Source organism: Poecile atricapillus, chromosome 9 (assembly GCF_030490865.1).
Source record: "Poecile atricapillus isolate bPoeAtr1 chromosome 9, bPoeAtr1.hap1, whole genome shotgun sequence".
NCBI classification, from domain to species: Eukaryota; Metazoa; Chordata; class Aves; order Passeriformes; family Paridae; genus Poecile; species Poecile atricapillus.
Window position 1 is genome coordinate 17,901,624 of NC_081257.1, and position 20,777 is coordinate 17,922,400.

A 20,777-nucleotide genomic window follows, 5' to 3' on the forward strand; every position below is an offset into this window, starting at 1 on the left:
GTCTGTTGCTTCTTCTCATGGGCTGTCACGAGTCACTGAACTTTTCTGTTCCTGTTTTATTTACTCAGACTCTAAGTACTGGCTACATGTTTAGACAGCACCTTGCATGATGGATCCTCATTTTCTCTCAGGCCCTTAGAAATGTGTAAGTCAGCATTATTCACATTTCGTGACTTAGACTTTTCCTCACAACAAACAGTGAAGCCTGTGTGTTTATGAAGAGGAAAGGATTCAAAGACAGGCACAGCACATGAAAGAACATAACTAACACTTGCTCTGAAAAGCTGTTTGGTGTTTCTAAACGGGAAAATGAACTTGCTCAACAAGTCCTCTTGCTCAGGATCTCTATGTCCTTCACCTCTCAATAGGATGGTGAGAGGTTCCTCACCATTTTTGTAAGTGGTGTGAGACCATGCAAATTGTGGGTTAAATATTGATGTTAAAATGTTCACACCCTTATCAGAAGTAGTATATTTTGCTCTGAATCCAAACTGAATATTCTAAAATTGTTTTTAATAATTTCTTTCAGAGTACCATCAAGGATTTCCTTTTCTTGCCTTAATTTGATATAGCCTGTCCTTTGTGAACAGTGGCACATCATTGCCAGCTGTCATTATTACCTATGCATTTCTCAACTGGATTTCCTGTAGATCTGGTGACCCAGTACTCCATTTACCCAAAATATTCAGTTCTCAGCCCTGCCATTTCCCAAATCAGGAATGACATAATCATGAACTACATTAACTACCTCAGAGCATTCTCATCATTCACAAAATGAAATTTTAGCCATTTGTTGCCTTATAGCACATTTGAGGTCAGGCAAACATATTAGTTCAGGTGGGTACTCAAGTGTATATTATACAAGTACATGATTATACAATTATAACCACGTCCTTAGGACTGACCAATACTAAATACAGGATACAGAGGTCTCATTAAAAGAGTAACTGGGTTTTAGCAGATCCGAGTCTGTTCAAATAGTGTCTTTTCCATACAATTTGCCCTGCCTTGACACAATTCATTTAAAAGAAGAAATAATTGAATTAAAAGTTATATGGAATGTTTTTTTTTAACACAACAGAATATTGCCCAAGTATGGTGGCCCACTGCTCCAGTGAATAACAGTGCAGCTGAGGACAGGACTGTGGCAAGAGTTCAACAACCAAAGCCATCAGTCCTGCCTGTCGTGATCAGACTGCAATTTCTGGTGAGTGTGGGGATCAGTTTCCTGATTTCATCATTTATAGAGCACGAGCAGAACAGGATATCAACAGCTCCTTTCCTGAAGACCACTGGCTCATTTTATCTGCATCCTCTATGGACAATGTCAAAAGATGTTACCTCAAAATTGTTAAATTAAGATCAGGCCTGAGACTTGCTGATCCCTCTTCTTTTTGATGCTCAGGGGAGCTGGATATATATTGAATGTCTGATTTGGTTTGTAGAGAATGTAATGTTTTTTTAACGAAGCTGGAATTTTGACCCAGAAAAGAAAACCAAAACACATTAATTATCTTGCAGTGTGCTCTAATGCTAAATCAGAATAGAAGATGTTAAAATTGTGAAAAAAAAAAACAAACTAAAGCAAGAATACTCACAACACTCAAAATCCCTACTATATTGGTCCTGAAAAACTTTCTTATGATAGTTGTTACACACCAATATATTTTCATGGTACATATAGAACACACATTTACTATGCCATGAAGAGTTAATAAGGAATGCACGTACACTGATGTATTTCCTTTTTTCCCCATCTTTAAGAAACTCCTGAGTCACTGAACTTCCAGATCACATTTATCTTTCTCTGTCATGAAAGATTCCCCTATACAAAGATTTGTGACTAGTTCAATGACAGGAAAATTTTTTTTTCCTGTTTAGAAATATCTCAAACATGAATTTCAGGCCGCAAATACCTTTTCATTGTGCAACTGCCTTTTCCTTAAAATTACGTTAAACTTATTTAAGGCTTCTATTTCAATTTAATTTAAAATAGATTTCCTGAAGATTAAAAACCTTTGGGTTTTCTTTTGGCCCTCCCCTTGTTCCTACTTCCCATGTAATGATGCCATAATGATTCACTATTTGATGTTCTCTGGCTTCAGACTTATAGTATAATTGCCTAATTTCTTATGAGAAAGGCAGATAAGAAAATAATTCAAGAGGCTTGTAAATAACTGACAAGGACCACAAGACTGCAGTTATTTTAAATTTATATCTGAAATGCTTTGCTGTGCCAGCTGAAATACTGTGTTTGTATAGTTGTTCTGTGCAGCCTGTATCATTTATCACTCAGTAACCAGCATGAACTGTACATCCTGCTTTAAAACCTCAAAGTATTTTCCTAGTTACCATTACAGCAAGGTATTATATTCTTCTGGAGAACTCATAGTGGAGTAATAAATTGCATGACTTTGAGTAAAAGACTCCTCTTTGATTTAACTCTAACCAGTCTTACCAACTAGAAGTTTCCAGTCCTGCATGGTCGCTTGGCTTTCCTGTGCCAAATGAGCCAGATTTTGATCTCCTCCAGATTTCAGCCTCCTAAAAGTAGTTTTCTTAGCTATTTTTTATTGCACTCCTGAAAAATAATTAAAGAAAAAAACCCTTAAACTCTGTCTTGAAAGCTGAACTTGCAATATCTTTCCATCCTGGCATTTAACTCTAAGAGGAAATATGGGTTATTCAATATATCCAGCTCCCAGCATCATGCTGCTGCTCACATGATGAATGTTACAGGTGGTGGTGCTTATGCTAATAAGGAAGTTAATCAGAAAAGCCAGGCTGGTTCATGCTTTGTAAGAAAGAGAATGAAACCCTACATTTAGCAAGTGGGAAAAAACAAACATTAGAAAGAATGGGTACAATGCAAACAAGATAAAATTCAAGAAAGGAGAAGAGAACTATCATAACCAGAAACAGCAATGAGTAGTGTCAGACGTTGTTGTGTAATGCTGCCTTGTTTACATGATTTATGTTAATATTGTTAATTACTTCCTGAAAAATGGCTGAAATAAGGATTTAAAAATAGGGTGAACAAGTGGAGAGAGGAAAGATCAGAAATCCAGAATAACTTGAGTTTAGATGGGTGTCTACAGATCTCTGCCTTGTTCATAGGTGAAAACTTCAGGCCTTGTAAAAAGATTTAAATGTAAAAAAGACCCCACCAAGATTTTAGTCACAGCAGACAGGTAATTCTTTACTGGAAGAATGGTGAGGCTCTGGCACAGATTTCCCAGAAAACCCAAGAACCAATGGATGGCCAATACCTGGAAGTGTTCAAGGCCAGCTTGGATGGGGCTTTGAGCAATCTGGTTTAGTGGAAGATGTCCCTGCCCATGGCAGGGTCTTCAGGTCCCTTCCAACACAAACCCTTCTATGCTTCTGAGATCACAGAAGTGAGAACCTTTGGTATTTTAGGTTCAGTCCAGTCTGTCTTTACTTCTGTATCTGCAGAGCTTTGCTTTGCAAACAGTGATAACCAAGTAAAAGTGAAGGACGTGCAGGTAAAACCAATTTCTCCAGTTACCTACACTCACAGCTGTGCAGAGGTGAAATGAAATTGTTTGCATCATTTCCAGCTTTGAGAGAGCCCCCCTTCCCTCCCTCTCCCCACAGAAAGCAATATAATCCTTTAAGTGGAACCGTGGTTAAAACCTACCCAAACACCACACAGACAGGTTTTGTTCTGACACATGTGGTGGTGTACTATTTATTCTCTTTCTGACTATAATTAATTGTACCTAAGCACTCGACATTCCTCTCTGAGAACACTTCTGGTTTGGCAAAAGTTCAGTGAGAGTTAAAGACCCACCTCCCAGAGCTATTCTAACCTGGAGAAAAAAAATAGAGGATGGGCAGGCAGGTTGAAACACATGGATTAATTGGTGCTAAAGTAAATTAGTATATCTAGAGAGAAGAGTAGAATAAAAGGAGGGGGCTGTAAGCCTGGATAGGCCTTGAACTGCTCTAAGAAAGGATCTTAGAGGCATTCCTTTGTTTCCTACTTTATCATTAATTATTGCTGGTGTTTTGCAAACATAGGCATGTGTACACCAGGTAATGCAGAAGTGTTCTGGAGACCCCCAAGGCAGATAGATGAGGAAACCAGCATGTCTGCACAGAGCAATGCTGGCCACAGACAAACCACTTCAGCTCCCCAAAAGAGCATCACCACATGGAGACATCTCACTTGGGTACAGCACCAGATCCAGACCTGCAGCACCCAGGCAGTGCTTAGATCATGTCTTCCCACAGAGAAACAAAGTGTGGGATGGAGACAGAGAAGTCACTGAATAGAAGAGCACAAACAAAGTGTGGAAAATTTCAAAGTATGGAAAATAAACATCCACCATGTTAGACTGCCTTGATGTTTCTGGGCCTGTTTTACAAAGGAATATTCTTGAAAATCAAATTCAGTGTCTGAGATGGATTATTTTGTGCTAGTTGACAGTCTGTGAACATCTTAAATACTGTCCATGAAAGGAATAACCCCATGGAGGAAGATCCACTGCTCCATGGACAGACCTCAGTTTCAGTCTCCTCACACAAAATGTCCAGTAGAAGTGTCAGAGTGCATGGTCACAAATCTGCAGTGAGGCAGGCTTACTATCTAAAACTGTAGATCTCAGCAAAAGCCCAGACTAAACTGACTGCAACAGTGCTGCCTCCCAGCCTGAGAGCCTCACTGCTCACCAGGACCACGGTGACAGTCACTGATGCAGATGTGGCCAACACAGGCTCAGCAGAGCCAGGACCTGGGGTTTTTTTGTTCAGCAGCAGTTTCCACTGCTCTCTTTGGGAACATGGGGGAAGGAAGCTCAGACAGCATCAGCAGATTCTGCCAGGCTCTCGGTAGATTGGTTTGTGTGTATCCCATGAACAGACTCAGCTTTGGTTCCGGTGCTGAATGAAGATACCAGGATGTGGATCCCAAAGGAAGATCCCTGGGGCTGCTCATACCTCACCCCATCCTTCAGGGATTTCCAGAGGACATTAAGTTCCTGAGAAGAAGGAACAAATCTCACAGCCTTTTCCACTTAAAAATAAACCCATTAAATGAGAGGAAGCAGGGCAGGTGGCTCATTTCCCGAGCTCTGCGGCGCTGATTGCAGGGTGAGTCCGGGCTCTGATTCACTGGCCAGGTTGGGGCCATTGTCCCAGACAGCCATGCACAGAAGGAGGGCCCAGTCCCAGCACCTGGGGCCAGCACACTGGCACAGCACCACACCCTGGCACCCCGAACCCAGGTGGGACTCACAGATCCCTGTGCACAGCCAAGCAACTTTCCCCTTCTTTGCTTTCCTCTCCTGATGTTTGAGTACCTGCTGCAATAGCACAGCACCGAGCTGCTGCTTCCAACAGACCCCAGATACTCCCAGGAAAAAATAAAAAATAATCACAACCTGCACATTTAGTACACATCTGAGAAATCACTGACATTTTCCTCTTTCTTGGTTCCGGTTAAAAGAGCAAGCATCAAACTGGAAAGACAAATCACTTCCCATCCCAGATACCGTACTTGGTGATGAGCTTATCTAGAAAGCCATGCCAGGAACACTGTGAGCAGGAAAGCACTGATTGACAGCTAAGCCCTTCCTCCCAATTTAAGACATTTTATGTCCTCCTGGGTCCTTCTTTAAAAGAGCCTTTCCCTTCTATCAGGCTCCCTGTTCTCTGTGGCAGTGGCTGATAAATTAAGATGACAATACGGATTGATGAGGCTGAATCTGCCCCCAGCCTGGCTCATCTCTCTCCTTGATGCTGCGATGAAGCCACTGTCCCATGTCTGGCACCCCAGTGTGCATCCAAGGAACAGCTGAAGTCGTCATAAATCCAGGCTTTCCCAGCAAGATCAAGGAGGAGGAGGTCTCTCAGAGGCCTCCACCGAGGCAGGGGAAGCTGTAACAAGTGTGTGAAAATTAACTGGATTCATGTTTTCATTTGATACAGCTACACATATGGGCAGAGGCAGCCCTGCACTCGCTTGGGTCCCATCAGATGTGAAGGCTTTGCAGCTGGGAAGTCCCTTCTGTTTGTGTCACCCAGCCCGAGTTCCACTCCTCAGCACTCAAAGCACAGCTCCCAGCCCGAGCTGCCTCGCTTCCAGATGGGGCTGATAAAGCAAATGCTTGCACCTGTGTTGTGCAGACATGTATATCCAGAGATATTGCTGACCACTGTGAAAACAAAGCCTCTAACACATGGATTCAATGAAAATAGGATGGGCAAAGCTCTGCCCCCACGCACTTGTAGAGCTCAGTAGGAATGAGATGTGTTCATCCTGCTGGTTTAGAATGTCACACATCACTTTCTAGTAGCAAACATAGGCTGAGCATTCCTTGCTCCTCGCTAATGGCATTACCCCTTCTGCCTCCTGGGAGCTCATCCCTTCTGTTCCCAGCACCAGGGAAAGGCTAGCTGCAGGTGCATCACTGCTCTCTCTGCAGAGGGAAAGCAGCAGCAGCAGCAGCTTAACTCCTTTCTCCCCACTGTCAGAAAACACAGTTGCATCAGTACATTTGTCAAATTGGCATTACACTTGTCAAATTGCAAAGTAGCTCATAAACCAAGGCCAAGGATTGTGATTCCTCTGAGCCTTCTGGTACTCACTCTGACTCTGTCAATTTAATACCCCAGCAGAACAAGGCTCCTCTCCGCTGTTCTTGTCTGAGGATTGAGACTAGATTAATTAAAGTGACTACTTTAATCTTGGAGTTTATGAGTGAAAATTGAGCATACTAAAATGAAGAAATGTGTTTTTTCTCCTTAGTATTTTTCATAATATTTCCCAGGAAAATGTCTAAATTGATGACAGCACAATATCTCTTCCTTTAGTTCTGGCCTTACCTTTTCTGTTTTCTGTAAATGAAAAAGGGGAGGGAAAGGTTCAGATTTGCTAGACTTCAAAATTAAATATGTCACTACATAACTATATACAGAAATAGTCACAAGCTGTCATCAGTTTCCTGTGTCTGGAGGATTAATAATCTTCATATAAGAGTTTCAGTATTTTTACCATCTTATTAGGGAAAAACCACAAGCATTAAACTTCTGCACTAGGTGCTAATTCTTTGACAGTTTGGGCTTTTTGTCTGTTTTTAAATAGAAAGTATTTGCCCTTCATTCAGGGGAGAAAAAAAATATCTTTACCTGGAAATCACCCTCTGTGCAATTACCTGTAAAGTCTTGAAATGAAGCAAGGCTTCATTACTTTGGAGATTTTCATGTGAACATAGGTCTCCTCACAGGGGGCTGCCAGCTTTGTTATTAATGGCTGCTCCCTCACATTCTTTTCTTTTGACTGTTGCACTATTGCTGCTGCTGTGGAGCAGGTCTTGCCCAAGGGGGAAGAGCTGGTGCTTTTGAGGGGGTGGCTGGGTAGTGGCAGTGAGGAGCCAGGTCATTCATTGCCCACCAGGTCTACCCAAAAACAGTAATTCACAACTTGCAGAATGCAATCAAGTGCATTCCTCTCCAGGGTGATTAAAGAAATATTCAATTTGGTGCAACTGAGGTACAAAAGCTCTCTGTATCCTTCCTCTCCCAAGCATAGAAGAATACAAAAACTCCCATATGCCAAAGATGTATCATTTACATGGAATCCAGGCAGCTTCATGCAATCACTGATTACACATAATTGTCCCAAAAATGAGGGGCAGGGGGAGTAAATCAGCTTATCAGTGCTCGTGGTTTATTTTACTTCTCCCAAAGGAGGAGAAGCATAGGTTTGCTAGGAATCCTTTTTTCTCTACTAAGGGTAAAAATCTGAAATGAAGAATAAAATACAGAATAAAAATTCTTAGTTCTGATTTTGTAACTGCATTCAGATTAAAACCTACAAAGAATATAAAATTGATTTAAAGCCAGTTCTCACTAAACAAGAAAAAAGTGGAAGTGGCAATGGATGAAAAATTCAAGCAAACTGTTTGTTTTCCTTTTCTTGTTTCTCCCAGGCTTCTGCTCCCCCAAATCTCTAGCAATGGTATAAATCACATGCAGGTTTCTTCAAAACACTGCTAAACATCCAGCAGGAGAAAATGACATTGTACATAACTTAACAGCAGTTGTGCCCTACCATATTAAAAATCAATTATACTTCACATCATGCAGTCTCAACTTACAGCAGATATTTGTGGTGCTAATTTGAGTTGTCCCAGATAATTAGAGGATCTCTATCTCCATCATTATAAAAAAATTTCTTTTGCTCGGATTTGCACAGAGATACTCGCATGTTACAGTCATGATGATTTTAATAAAAGTCAGATTGTGAATAGGTCTAATACTCCAAATCTTTAATGGTTTTATCCCACAGTATCCACAGAAGAAAACTGAGCACCTTTATGCCCATTTCAATCAATGGGGAACTGAAGCTCATCAGTAACAGGGTTTAGACACTCAGAGACAAAAGCACCCCACTTGCCTCCACTTTTAACACATACATTGCAAAAACCCCAGCACAGCCACACGGATGGTGATAGGAAAAAGAAATTAGACCTTTCCTGGAGAGCACCTGAGCTTCCAACACCCACAGGCTGGTGTCTGTCTTAATGCACTGCAATATTTCTGGTGTCAGCCTGGCTTTATCAGGGGGGATGCAGAAACACAAGCCTCAAATAAGTTATAGAATATGGTAGTGAGGAAAATCCAGAAAAATGCTGGAGATTTGCCTGCAGCAGGGAGAGGGTTATTTGCCTCGGAAGGGTTATTGTTTCAGAATTGTTTGATGAAATAATAAACAAAATACTGTACTGCTAATAGTTTCTGTAGACCCATGCTGCCTTGCAATGCAGAGGAGGATGTGTACTCCCTGCCCAGAGAGGGCTTCCTGCATAGTTTCAATGTGAAGGAACACGCACTCATTTGTCAATGACAAAAAGCTAGAATGCAATTTCTTAGCCTTAGTGCTTTCTCTTAAGCAGAAATAGTCCCATCAACGTTTGAGGTGTTTAAGGAGATTCAAAAGGTTTTAATGCTCAGGCTTCTTTTCTAAATCGAATTAAGACTGCACTGAACCAACGTTGCAAAGGACAAAGGTCAAAGCTTTATTTATATAATATGAGGATGTAATGCAATAACCGGCTGTTGGAGGCACGTAAGTAAAAGATCAGGGACAAAGCTGCAGACAGGATGTCAGCAGTGCACAGGGAATTAGCCATGCAACTCCCTCTCATTAATTACAGATACGCACGTCCGAACCACCATACATCATTATGAAGGCGTGCCCAGCAGTAACTGTGATTCATACTTTACCATTAACAGTGCAAGAAAAGGTGAAAGAGGATTGTGTTCTTCTGGCATCATCAGGTAATCTTGTGGGTTCTTCCTATGTCCAATCCAAAATGAAACAGCAGCCATGGAAAAACATAGTAAGGAGGAGTTTTCATAGTTTCCTGAAGTGCCATTTTTAGTCATGTTACTATATAAGGAATAAATATTTCCAAACCAATTTTCAGGCAGCAATATTTTTGTACAAAACCCTAACAAATATTAATATTGTTACACCTTGCAAGATCTCAATAAGCACGTTCTGTGTCAACACACCTGTCAGAGACAAAAAGATTTAAGAGCTCAGAAGGACCTTGAAAGTTCCATTTCTAAATACTGCTTTTGTCCAAAGTATGTTGCTTGCTTAACATAGGGCACAATCTGCAACTTTACTCCCAGTCAAATACATCTACAACTTATTGGAGCTCATCATATATGTTTGGGGTACAAGACTAAGTTTTGTGCCAAACACTCTCTTCCTATGTATTTGCAAAGAAAAAAAACCCAAAAAACAACAAATTAAACCCCCCAGTTTCAGCAACAATAACGCAGAAAGGGAAAAACATTTCACCTGTTTTATCTGCTGTAGATGCTGCTTCCTTCTTATTTTTTTTTAATATGAGAATCACATCCTATTCAACATCTGATTTTCCTGTTTGTGTAAGAGTGCCACAAAGACAAAAATCCATCTTAAGGTAACAAAATGTACCTAAGGCTTTACTGCCCTTCTCTAAGAACCTGTTGACATTTGGTTTTGTCCTCATGACATCTGTAACTAATGCAACATTGGAGCCCAAAGGCTTTAAAATAAAGTTTACCAGCATTAACTGCCAGGTAGCCTTTTCAAACGTTTCTCATACACTTCCTACACCAGATTCAGAAAAATGCAGGTCTTCATGTAGTCTTTAACCGATGGAAAAGATCTGTCAAAGATTTCTGGTAACCAGGTGTAGGCTATTTCCCAAGCACTCTGCTGGCAGAGAGCAATGGTTGATGTTCTTCACCTCAAGTGAACTGTACCCTGTAGGCTGGGAAAAAGCCAAGCCAAGAATCTGCTCTTCAGCTGAGCTATTTTATAGGTAAAAACACCAATTATGGTTCATGTTCACCCATGGAGTCTTGAACAAGGCTGTGCTTGGAATGGGAACTCTGAGTATCCCTTGTCATCATTGGTCTCCAGAAAGATAAAGGTCAAATATACACTATTGGTAGGCTTTGCTCAATTCTCAGGGCAAGAGAGTCCTTCTCTCCCACAGGGCAGGACATGATCTCAGTATCTGCAGTGCCTTCAGTCCCCTACTTTAATTGCGAGACTTCTTTATTTTTTTTAAACACAAAACTGGTCTCTTCGGAAAAGAAAGACAATGTTTTAGCTTTTTTGCTTTATCACTAAGCTGACAATACAACTTCAGCTTCCCAAATGAACTCTGAAGTGTCACTGCACTTCAACTGTTTCACTGTGGTCACCCCAACAGCTGAGAGATGTAAAGGCCTCATAATAAAATATAGAAAATGATCAGGGTAAGAGTTGTGAATTTCTCTGTTAAGGATAGTGGGGTTTTGCATTACAACTCAGTTTTTCAGGATGGGAATACTCTTAGCTTTTGGCAGCTGAAGATTCAGAATGTGCAGGAGAGGCTGACTAACACCCCATTAGAGCCATCCTTTAATTTCTGTGATCTCTTGTCTTTGCCTACTTAGAAGAGTCTCTCCAAGACTGAAACAAGCCTTAATCTTTCACTCTCTGCTCCTGTGGTCTAAGTCCTGCTCTATAAAATACTTCTTATTTGAGTCTGTTGAGAATTAAGCAGCTTTTTGTAGATAAAATTCGTGAGTCCATGGTTGACTTTTCCAGACCCCCAGAGCTTTGGGCTGTCCCAAGTCCTGCAGTGCATTAACCTACCCTCAAGAAAAGTACACCTCATCTTAGATCAACATAAAAACAAAACCTTTCCAGAGGAAGAGAGCACACTCTTTTAAGTCTGGTTTCCCTAAAAAAACAGAAGGTAAAGCACAGGTTTCCAATGATGTTTTGAAAGGTGTTTCAGCCATTTTTACGTCTGGTTATGTAACTGTAAGCAATAACACAGATTTTTAAACAAGAAGCATTTAGTGAGCTTGGTGACCTTGCTACACACATAAATGCATCCCTCAAGAGGAAAAAAAGGTATAATGGCTGGTTTGGGATTGGTGGATTTGCTGTGGGTCTGTGCTTAAACAAAAGAGAGGGAGGTGAGCAGAAAGTGAATGTTTGGAAACACCATCTCAGAGAAAAGGAGATATAAAAAGAAAATGTGAAATGAAATGTTGTTTATGGTTGCTCAACACAAGAATAGACAAACTTTTAACACGCAACAGAGATTTAAACACAACATGGACAGAGGAAATTATTACTCCAGTTCTACAGAGAGAATGCCAGTCTCAAAATGCAACTGCTTAAGAAGTGGGAAACTCCCAGTGACTGGACATTCCCCAACTCAATGCTTGTCTTCTGCATTTTGATATTTCCGTTTGCATGATGGGAAGCACAAAGGCTCTTGTGTTTGCTTTGGACCTCTGGCTGCTATTGTAGTACCCAACACCATAAATATTGCTTGCATTCTTTCAGCACTACACAGCAATTCTAGAAGATGAAGAGCAGCTATCTGGGCTGAGGGTGCAGTGTATTGTAAGCATCAGTGGCCCCTTCCTTAAACAGCCATTGCAAAGGAAGAAGAAACAGAAGAGGGAGCAGAGGGCAATGACAGAGGGGAGAAGGGAACAGACAGAATGCCACCATGACCTGTCCACAGACAAACTTTTTGCTGCCCCAGGAACCAAACCACTGGAATAGAAGGAAGGTCATAAAGACCAACCAGTGAACAACCCAAACCCAATTGCATCAAGAAGTATCCTGGAGACTAAGGATGGATGCAGCACCACAGAGTAGAAAAAAGTGACACTGATATTTTGCTTAAATGAGAACATCAGCTGAACTTACTTTCTGTTGCAATAAAAGAATTAAATGCAATGTGCAATTAATTCAAGAGTTTACTGTCAGGGTGGAGAAAGAGCTTCTACATTCCAGGAGTGTTTTATTACTGCCTGTTTTTGAATTGCAAAGCAGTGAGCTCAAGTGTATTTATAGTAAGACCATTGTAAGAGGCATTTTTGTTATCCCATGCCTCAGAAGAACTGGGGAGACTCCAGATACATCTCTGTAACTACATTTTAGGAAGCTGCTGCAAGCAGGCACACAGCTGCTTAGAGGCCATCAGAAACAGAATTAACATCTCCCTGTGTGTCGAGACACACAGAGCTCACAGATGGGTACCCCAAAGCTGTGTTTGCATTCTGCAACTTTTAATTGACAAACACATGCAACTGAAACTTCTGCAAGTGTGAGGTGTGCAATCATACTTTCCCTGAGTAACCATTTCTGAAATGAATGTTTGATCTTAGGGAGTGCAAAATCCTGTTCCTGAAATCAGATGCATAAACCCCATTCACTTTTGGACATCTCAGACTTCAGCACGTGACTTAAAACCCTACAGCACAAAAACCATCCCTGTGTAGTTATGTTGCACAGAAGGAAGAGAGCTGTTCTCACTGCTGCCATTCTCTGTAGGACTTGCTATTCTTTCAAGAACTGTAGATTTTTGAAACTATGGTAATTTACACTTCTCTGAATCTCCCTCTCTGAGCTCCTCTGAGATTATTTAGCTATGATTTTATGTGCAGTAATTGCAGGGACTAGAGAACTGTTCTTTCTGCTGGGGATGGGAGATCATCCCAGCTCTCCTCCACACAATTTTACTTCTTCTCATCCAGTTTCCCACCTTTCCACAGCCCTTGTTTGCTTGTGTATGTATCCATCCCTCAGACAACCCACCAATCCCCAGATTTCTTCTAACATGAACAAACTCAATCTGTACTTTATCATTCACATGCCCTTTTTTGCAGGTAAAACATAAAAATGGAAAGGGGAGTGCTTTTTCACCACGTCAGAAGTTACAATTTAATTTGGCTTCAACTGGATCTGTCCTTGGACTGCTCAATTTTACACAGCGCTGCTCCCTTTAAAGCAAAGAAACCTGAGGATTGAGGAGCACATGGGTGACATGGGGACACCCAAAGGTCTCTGAGCACCTCTGGGTGATGTGCAGCTGTGGTGGGGATGCAGATCTGTGCAGCACAGAGCCCTGTGAGCTGTGACAGAGCAGCCACCACTGACAGGCAGCAGTGGCCGAATGAGGTGGCCGATGGTTCCCAGCCGCAGGGACAATGTCTGGCCTGGTGCAAAGCCCTCACTTTTGGAGTTGGGGCTTTAAAACTACTTTATGCAATTGGAAGTAGTTGGAGGCCTTTTTAGCAGGCTCAGCAGGGAGAGCAGGAGCCAAAGGGCAAGGGGGGAACAAGTGGAACACAGTGCCCTTGGGGCTGGGCATGCTGGGGCAGGGTATTTTCTCACAAATGGGACGGGACCACCGGGTGACGCGTCATGAGCTTTTATTTCGGGTGCCAGTCTCAGCTACAGGCTCAGGAGATGGCACAAGCTCATCTCTCCACGAACAGCCAAAGATCTCTTTGTTACAGAACATTTTAAAAGTTTTTCAGCCAACAGCATATTGCTAAAGCTTACACATAATTGTTCTATCCAATCACTAAAAGTATACGTACACCTTCTTCAAACAGTGCTTGCTTGTTTGCTTTCTATTAACAATACACAATACTCTGTTATTAAGCTTAAAATCTTCTACACTACCTTGATAAGCATATTTTTTTGCAGTCTTAAGGTCTATCTTAGCCAAGCCTAAAACTCAACTGTTGTTTCATGTCCTTGCATATTGTATTATTGCATCTTCTTTACTGTCAGGACTTGCAGCTGCAGCTAGCTCTAAGCTCTCTGCTTTTTCTTTTCTAAGACCTATTTTCACAGCTTCTAAAAGTCTTCTTACTTTTGCTATTTCCCACAGAGGTTCACAGTGCCACTGCCTGCTCCAGACCACCCCTCCAAGGCAGGGTGTGAGTTCTGCTGCTGCCAATCAGTTCTAACTACTAGAGCCATTAAAATAAACCCCAGCAAAAGTATTGCTGACACCCCAGGTTATGTAAAGGGCCTGTTTCAGACAGCAGCCTTGCCCCTGTTTTGTTACAGACTCCCTTCCACCCTTCTTACTCCATTTCTCACCAGTGGCAGTGGCTCAGGTCTCATAATAGAAAGTCCCAAGCTTGTCCTGGTCTCCTCACCACACACCAAGCAGGAATTTGGAGCAGCGTTATTCTTTGGGGTACCTCAGGACACAACATTCACCTGAAGTAGCATTTGTTTCTTTTAAAAGCATTATTTTTTAACAGTTTGCTTAAAAGCAATACTGCAGTGTGAGATGAGGCACCCATGACACACCAACCTGACTTACTAACTGAAGTTCCCAAAAGCTCCATCACAGACCCCCTGAAATGGAGGGCATTTAATAACTGTATTTCTTAATGTGGAGGGGCATTCTTAGATCAAAGCCTTTCTGGTTTTGATACAGCAGAGACTCTCCAGAGCATCCTCTCCAGAGCATGCCTAAGGTGCAAACCTCACCCGCTCCCAAGAGCTGCAGATTAAGATTGCAGTGAGTTACTGCAGGCACTAGACTGGCAATTCCAGGACAAGACACATCACCCAGGGCACAGACGAGATTCTCAAGCATGTTACCACTTCCCATGGTAGCAAGGAAAGGCAGAGACCTGAGCTAGGAAACCCACACCAGCAAGAGGAAAACGTCAGGTTTTGGACAGGTTGTTCTAGGCCAGAGGGATCAGTTGGACAAGCACAGAAAAACAGAGACTGTGGTCTGGACAACAGACATGCAAGAGAAAATCTGATTAATCTGGAGGGTAGAATGACTGAAACTTAGTCCATGGGAAGTTTGGAATAAAATTATCATCGTTCTGTTTTGGAGAGAAGATCGAAAATTAGAGCATTCTTTACAGAGAGGAAATGAGAAAGAAAACCCATCAAAACAATATTAAGTTTTTCCAAATTAGACAACAGCTGAGATTCCCATTTTTTGGTCCCTTGAGCTGCCAGGCACTCCTCTTTTCTTTCCAGTAATCTGAGAGGGAGCCAGGTGTCCCCAAGCCCGTTCCCAGGCTGTCAGAAGAGCGCAGCAGAGGTTGCCAAACTGCTGCTTCTCCAAAGTGGAAACCATGGAGCTGGGCACCCTCAACCCAGGCAGCTGCTGGGACACATCTACCCTAAACCTGCAGATACCAGAGCCAGGAGCAGCCTGAAAGGCTGAGAGGCACTGAGCCAGCAAGCCCTGGAAACCCAGACTCCCTGACAGCTTGCCAAGCAGCTTGCCAACAACCAGGCAAAGGGCCAGCACTTCAGCGCAAGTCAGTAGGAACCTCCTCTCTGCTTTGGTATCAGCTAGTCAGACTTCTCCTGAAGGGAATGCTTGTCATTCCTGCTGGGAAGCTGCATGTGTGGCCCTACAGCCCACTTCCTACCAGCCCTTGCATGTGGGCACAGCAGTCAGCTGTGGAGATGTGACCCCAGTGCATCTTGTGTCACACTTGACGCTTATTTCCTCTCCCCTTCCAAAGCCAGATTTAACACAATCTATTCTTCCTGCCCTATGTTCTTTGCTTGAGGCTGCTTTGCCTCCATCCTGAGACAACATATAATTTTATGAAGCACATTTTATAGCAGTCAACTTCCCAGTTCCTCTATGACCATTTACTGCTGTAGGATGCAGCTGCTTTGTGCCCATGCATCATCCTCAGGCAAAACACTTTGGTAAAAGCCAAACATTCTAGAAGGGTTTTATAAGACTTATGATCCCAAGTGCGTCTTTAAATATATTCTATTGATTAGTTTTGGCTATATATATGAATAAGGAATTGAGGATCTGTCCTGCAGCTTTTACTTAGGTTGTTCACATATTACGGCAAGAGTGACTTTTGTCCCAGTCAGAATTAGGCCCTCAGTCCTGAAGCCAAGAACAACAAACTCAAATGTGACCTTTGCATGACAGGGTTATATGAAGAATGAGCTAGGCTAAACCCCAAACTTGCATCTCCTCTTACAAGACATGTGCACATTCCCACTCTCTTTTGGAACTCTGCTCCAACCTGCTTCCTGGAAACCCAGAACAGACAAGACAGCGTGACAGCTTTCACTGTTCTTTTCTTGAGATACCCTCCTTGTCCTTTTTCCCTTTCCCCACTTTTAAAATCACCGTGAGATTTCTTACTTCCAGATTTCTCTTTTCCCTGTGGTGTGTCCATTTTAGCCAGCCTCCCCTCTTCCCTCTAATACCCGACACTGCTCTCTTTGTCAGGGAAGTCGTGGGGAGTTCAGGTTTTCCCCTCTCCATTTCTCTTTGGACCTGACACTGCTCCTGACCCCTGCTCAGCCTTTGCTTTGAAGTGCTTTTTCTGCTCTCTGCTTTCCCACTGGATTGTGTTAACCCTCCTCCTTTCCCCGCTCCATCAGTTGGCTTCAATAAGCGAGAGGAGCTCACTGGAACCTCCTCTTTTGTGTTATCAGCATGCTTTCACTTCTCATAAAACCCTACCCACCGTCCACATAAAACAGTTCAGCAAAAGATGACAGCTTCCAAGGCCTGGGAACACTGCTAAATTCCACGTGGGAGCACTGCTGGCTGTCCCAGACAAGGCTGTCAAATTGGTCTTGTGTTTGACCTAGGCAACTTCACAGCAATGTCTAAAAACAAGGAGCCACCTTCTCCCCTCTCCCCAGGTCAATGGCATTCAAGGGTCTTTTTTGCCATGTGCTGCTAACAGCACTACCCTGGTGGGGCTCTGCAACTTTGTTCCTGCTCAGCTGCAATTTTAATGGAAAACATGCCCACAAATTTGGTTTAAATACAGATGACTGATTTGATTCAGTCTCCTTGGTGCTACAGCTGCTAACGGATGGATGTTGAGGTCAGAGCAAGAAATGGCATCAGCACAAAGAATGGCTCAGCTCTTACTTATTACAGACTCCTGTAAGCTTCCCGGATCTATAAATATTCACGTTATTCCCACAGAGGGGAAGAAAGAAGATGATTTGTATCCTTCTAGCTTGTTCTGTTAACACATTCCCATTTTTCAGTGTTTTCCAGTTGGATAAATACCATGACGAACAGGAAACCCTTGTGACAGAAAATACATTTTAGAGTAAATTGCATTGGTGTGTAGTTTATAAATATTTGCAATGGAATGTGGAAAATATCTCTATTGATCACATTAATGTATGCTGGATACAGAGGACCAGTTCTCTAAAACATGAATAGAATTGCCACTACAGGAAAAAAATCATGCAGAATTTGTATGTGCTATATAACACATAGACAAAAATGCTTTAAAGTAGAAAATGCTACTTTAATTATGATGGTAAAGCTTGCTTTATTTTCTATACCTCTTTTGCCAGAAAGTTAAGCATCTCACAAAAATCTGAGTCATATTGCCTGAGGATCAAAACCAGAGAAAACTCAAAGCTTGCTAAAATGTTATAACCTATTAACCACTGCATTAGTGAGAGCTGGTAATAACATTTAAATAAGAACATAAAAACATTATTTTGCTCAAAAATTACATTACAAAGATAAACAGTAAGAGTTTGGGAATACCCTGATTAACACAGCAGGCTGAAGGACCTGTATAGATCTCTCCTCCACTCTTCTAAGTATTTTTCATTATTGCTTACTAGATTATTAATTATTTTTGAAAGGATTATTGTAGTTACAAATTCCCACTCAGGCTTCTTCACTCACCACTTGAGAATACTGCAAAGGAACACCTTTCCACACATGAATGTGATCCACATGTGCACGTGGCTTTGTGCATGTGGGAGCAGCACAGGGACACTGAGCCACAGCATTCCAACACAACCCCAGGGGTTTGACTGATCCCCTCCCTGACATCTCAGCACAGGTTAATTCCTCTGTGCCACACTGATGCAGCTGTACCAGCAATAACAACTTTTCCCTCCTCCCCCCCTTTTTACCCTGGGCATTTTAAGGCAAGTACTACCTGGGAGCCTTCAAACCCCTTTCACCCAACACAATGGTGATCTTACAGCTGCTCATTTTCCAGCTTCCATCAGCATCATGCAATTAAAGGATCTCTGACAGGAGTCATTAAAACCCCTCCCCATGAAGCTGTTCAAAACATAAACCAGCCAAGAAAGGACACTGGGAATGATGCATGTGGAGTTCACAGCCCTTCACTTCACAGCTACCAGCCTGCTTAGGTGCAGTGACTTCTCACCTTAAAATAATAATAATATATAATAATAATAATAATAATAGTAGTAGTAGTAGTAATTGTACACACTGAGTGCCCATTCAGCTGTTTTACTGGCAAGTAGCTTAACCAAATGGAAAAGAGGGTGGGAATAACCTACTTTGATGTCCCCATAGTCCCTGTGAAAATCAGGCTGGCCAAGGTCACTGGTGTATCTTTACATACAGCCAGTGCTGATCATCTGCTTGGGGGCAGCAGGAGCCCTGGGCAGCCCTCAGCAGAGCCTCCTCCTCCTCCTTCCAGGTATCTCAAGGATTTAGGAAGGTGAGTGCTCATGGTTATGGAGCTGGCTGAGAGCCATGACTCATTTTACACTGGCCATTAAGCAGCCTGGAGGCAACCAGCATGGATCTGAAGCTGCTGCACACGTTTACCTTGCCTGGGGGAAAACAGGGTAGGGGAAGTGCTGGCAGAACCCATGTCTTGACTCTGTACACAAATATCCTCCACCCCCCACCTCCCATTCCAGATTCTTACATTCATTGCATTACATCCTTGGTGTCTCAGCTGTGCTGTGCTGGACTGTGTAGAAAACATCAGCATCTTTCCCCCACAGCACAGAGCAGCCGTGTCCTCACTGGTGAGTTCAGGGCACCAGACAAAGGCAGAAAACCTGCAGCCCTGCCAAGCCCAAAGGGATCTCTGACAGGCCTGTACTCCAAGCCCTTCCACCACAGCATGAGAGAAATGGCTTTCAAGAACAACAGCAATTATGTACATTCTGTACCATGTTAAAGAGGGAAAATAGCAACGGGGACAAGAAAAGCTTGGGTTGTGAAGGATGTTCCAGCAGAGGTGATTAATGGTGTTGAAAGAAACCCACATTGTTTCAAATTTCTTTCCAATTAGCCACGAAGATACTCCCTCCTTTTCCCTCTGGTTCTATTTCCCCCCCTTTTTTTACTTTTACCTGCATTGGATTTAGAATCAAGGTTCATGATTTGTGTTATGACAGCAGGAATAAAGGATCTGTGTTCTGTATGCATGGGGATTTAAAGCATTGCCTTTGATGGCTCATTAGCTGCATGTGGCTACATGCAACACTGCTCGACTGAGATATATTGCCCAGGATTTAATTCCAGAATTATTTCAAAGGCATTAAATCGAATGCTTGCCCTTTTCACCATGGTATTTAAATGGTACTTTGTATGCCAAACTTAAAAAAAGAACACAGGAAATACAGATGCACTGCTGCTGGAGCATGTATTGACTTTGTTAATGTGTTAAACATTTATTAGAATTTTTTTAAACAAGATAGTGTAAACTCAGTTGTTACTACAAGTAACTTTCTCTGCTACAAGAGAAAAAGGAGAAGTTTTTTTTTCTTAACTAACAAACAGCTCTCAGAACTAGTGAACAATATCTCATTTGTTCAGCAAGACTTAAAGATGAGAACAGTCTCAGGCTGGAAAAGAGATGTGAGCATTTCTGTGCTGACTGAATAAAACAAACCAGACAAAGCTTCTTCCACAGTAGGGAGGAGATCAAACCTCAGAGCTGAGCTGAAGGTCAGGAGTCTCAGAGCTCTCCAGGCACAGCCCCAACCAGCTACTCCTGGTGGAAGGCTGCTCAAGGACCCTCTGGAGAAGCAGCTCTGTGCTCTCAGCTTACAGCCTGGCAGGGACATCCAGGGATGAGTGCTTGACTCTGGTGCACAAAAGCAAACCCTCCAAAGCTGCACTTATTTACTGCTGATTTATCTACAACCTCTGCTAAGAGAGAGTCCTCTGTATTCTCGTTTTTCCCCCATTTGCCTTGTCCCTGCGGATTCAGGGATGCTACTGGTAAAACACAAAGTGGACTTTATCCAGTTTACAACCAAACTTTCATTCTGAAATAAAGCAAACCCAAAACACAGTTTCCTTGAACTCACAGTGGGGATGTCCCTCTGCTCAACTCCCCTTGCCTACAAAGGGTCACACTTGAGTGCAGAGCCATGCAGGGGCAGCTGCCCAACACTCTGCCCACTCACTTCACCCCCTCTCCTCCCTGCCAGCATCCCTGCATCACAAACACATCTAAATATCAACTTTTCATCCAAGAGGTGATACATAACACAACTACTTGCACAATTTTCTTTTATGTGTGGCCACAACTGGCTGGAGCTGGTGGCTCTGTTGGAGACTGAAGGACAGTGGGCATTACTATAATTTGCATCTGGATTTGGAATTTAACACCATTTGGGAAACACAGGCAATTACCTAGAAGTGTGGTTCCATCCAGCA

The 20,777-nt window shown here is 42.5% G+C and overlaps 1 long non-coding RNA gene across 2 annotated transcripts in view; it reads right to left on the bottom strand.

The window, feature by feature from the left end:
- Nucleotides 1-20,777, bottom strand: part of LOC131582102 (uncharacterized) — a 50,321-nt gene that overhangs the window by 12,018 nt on the left and 17,526 nt on the right. Inside the window, exon 2 of one of the 2 annotated variants that reach the window (XR_009278274.1) lies at nt 2,459-2,581. The exons of the other annotated variant lie outside the window; for it this stretch is intronic. This is a non-coding gene — a long non-coding RNA (uncharacterized LOC131582102). The remainder of the gene's footprint in view (nt 1-2,458; nt 2,582-20,777) is intronic. 2 annotated transcript variants of the gene reach the window in all.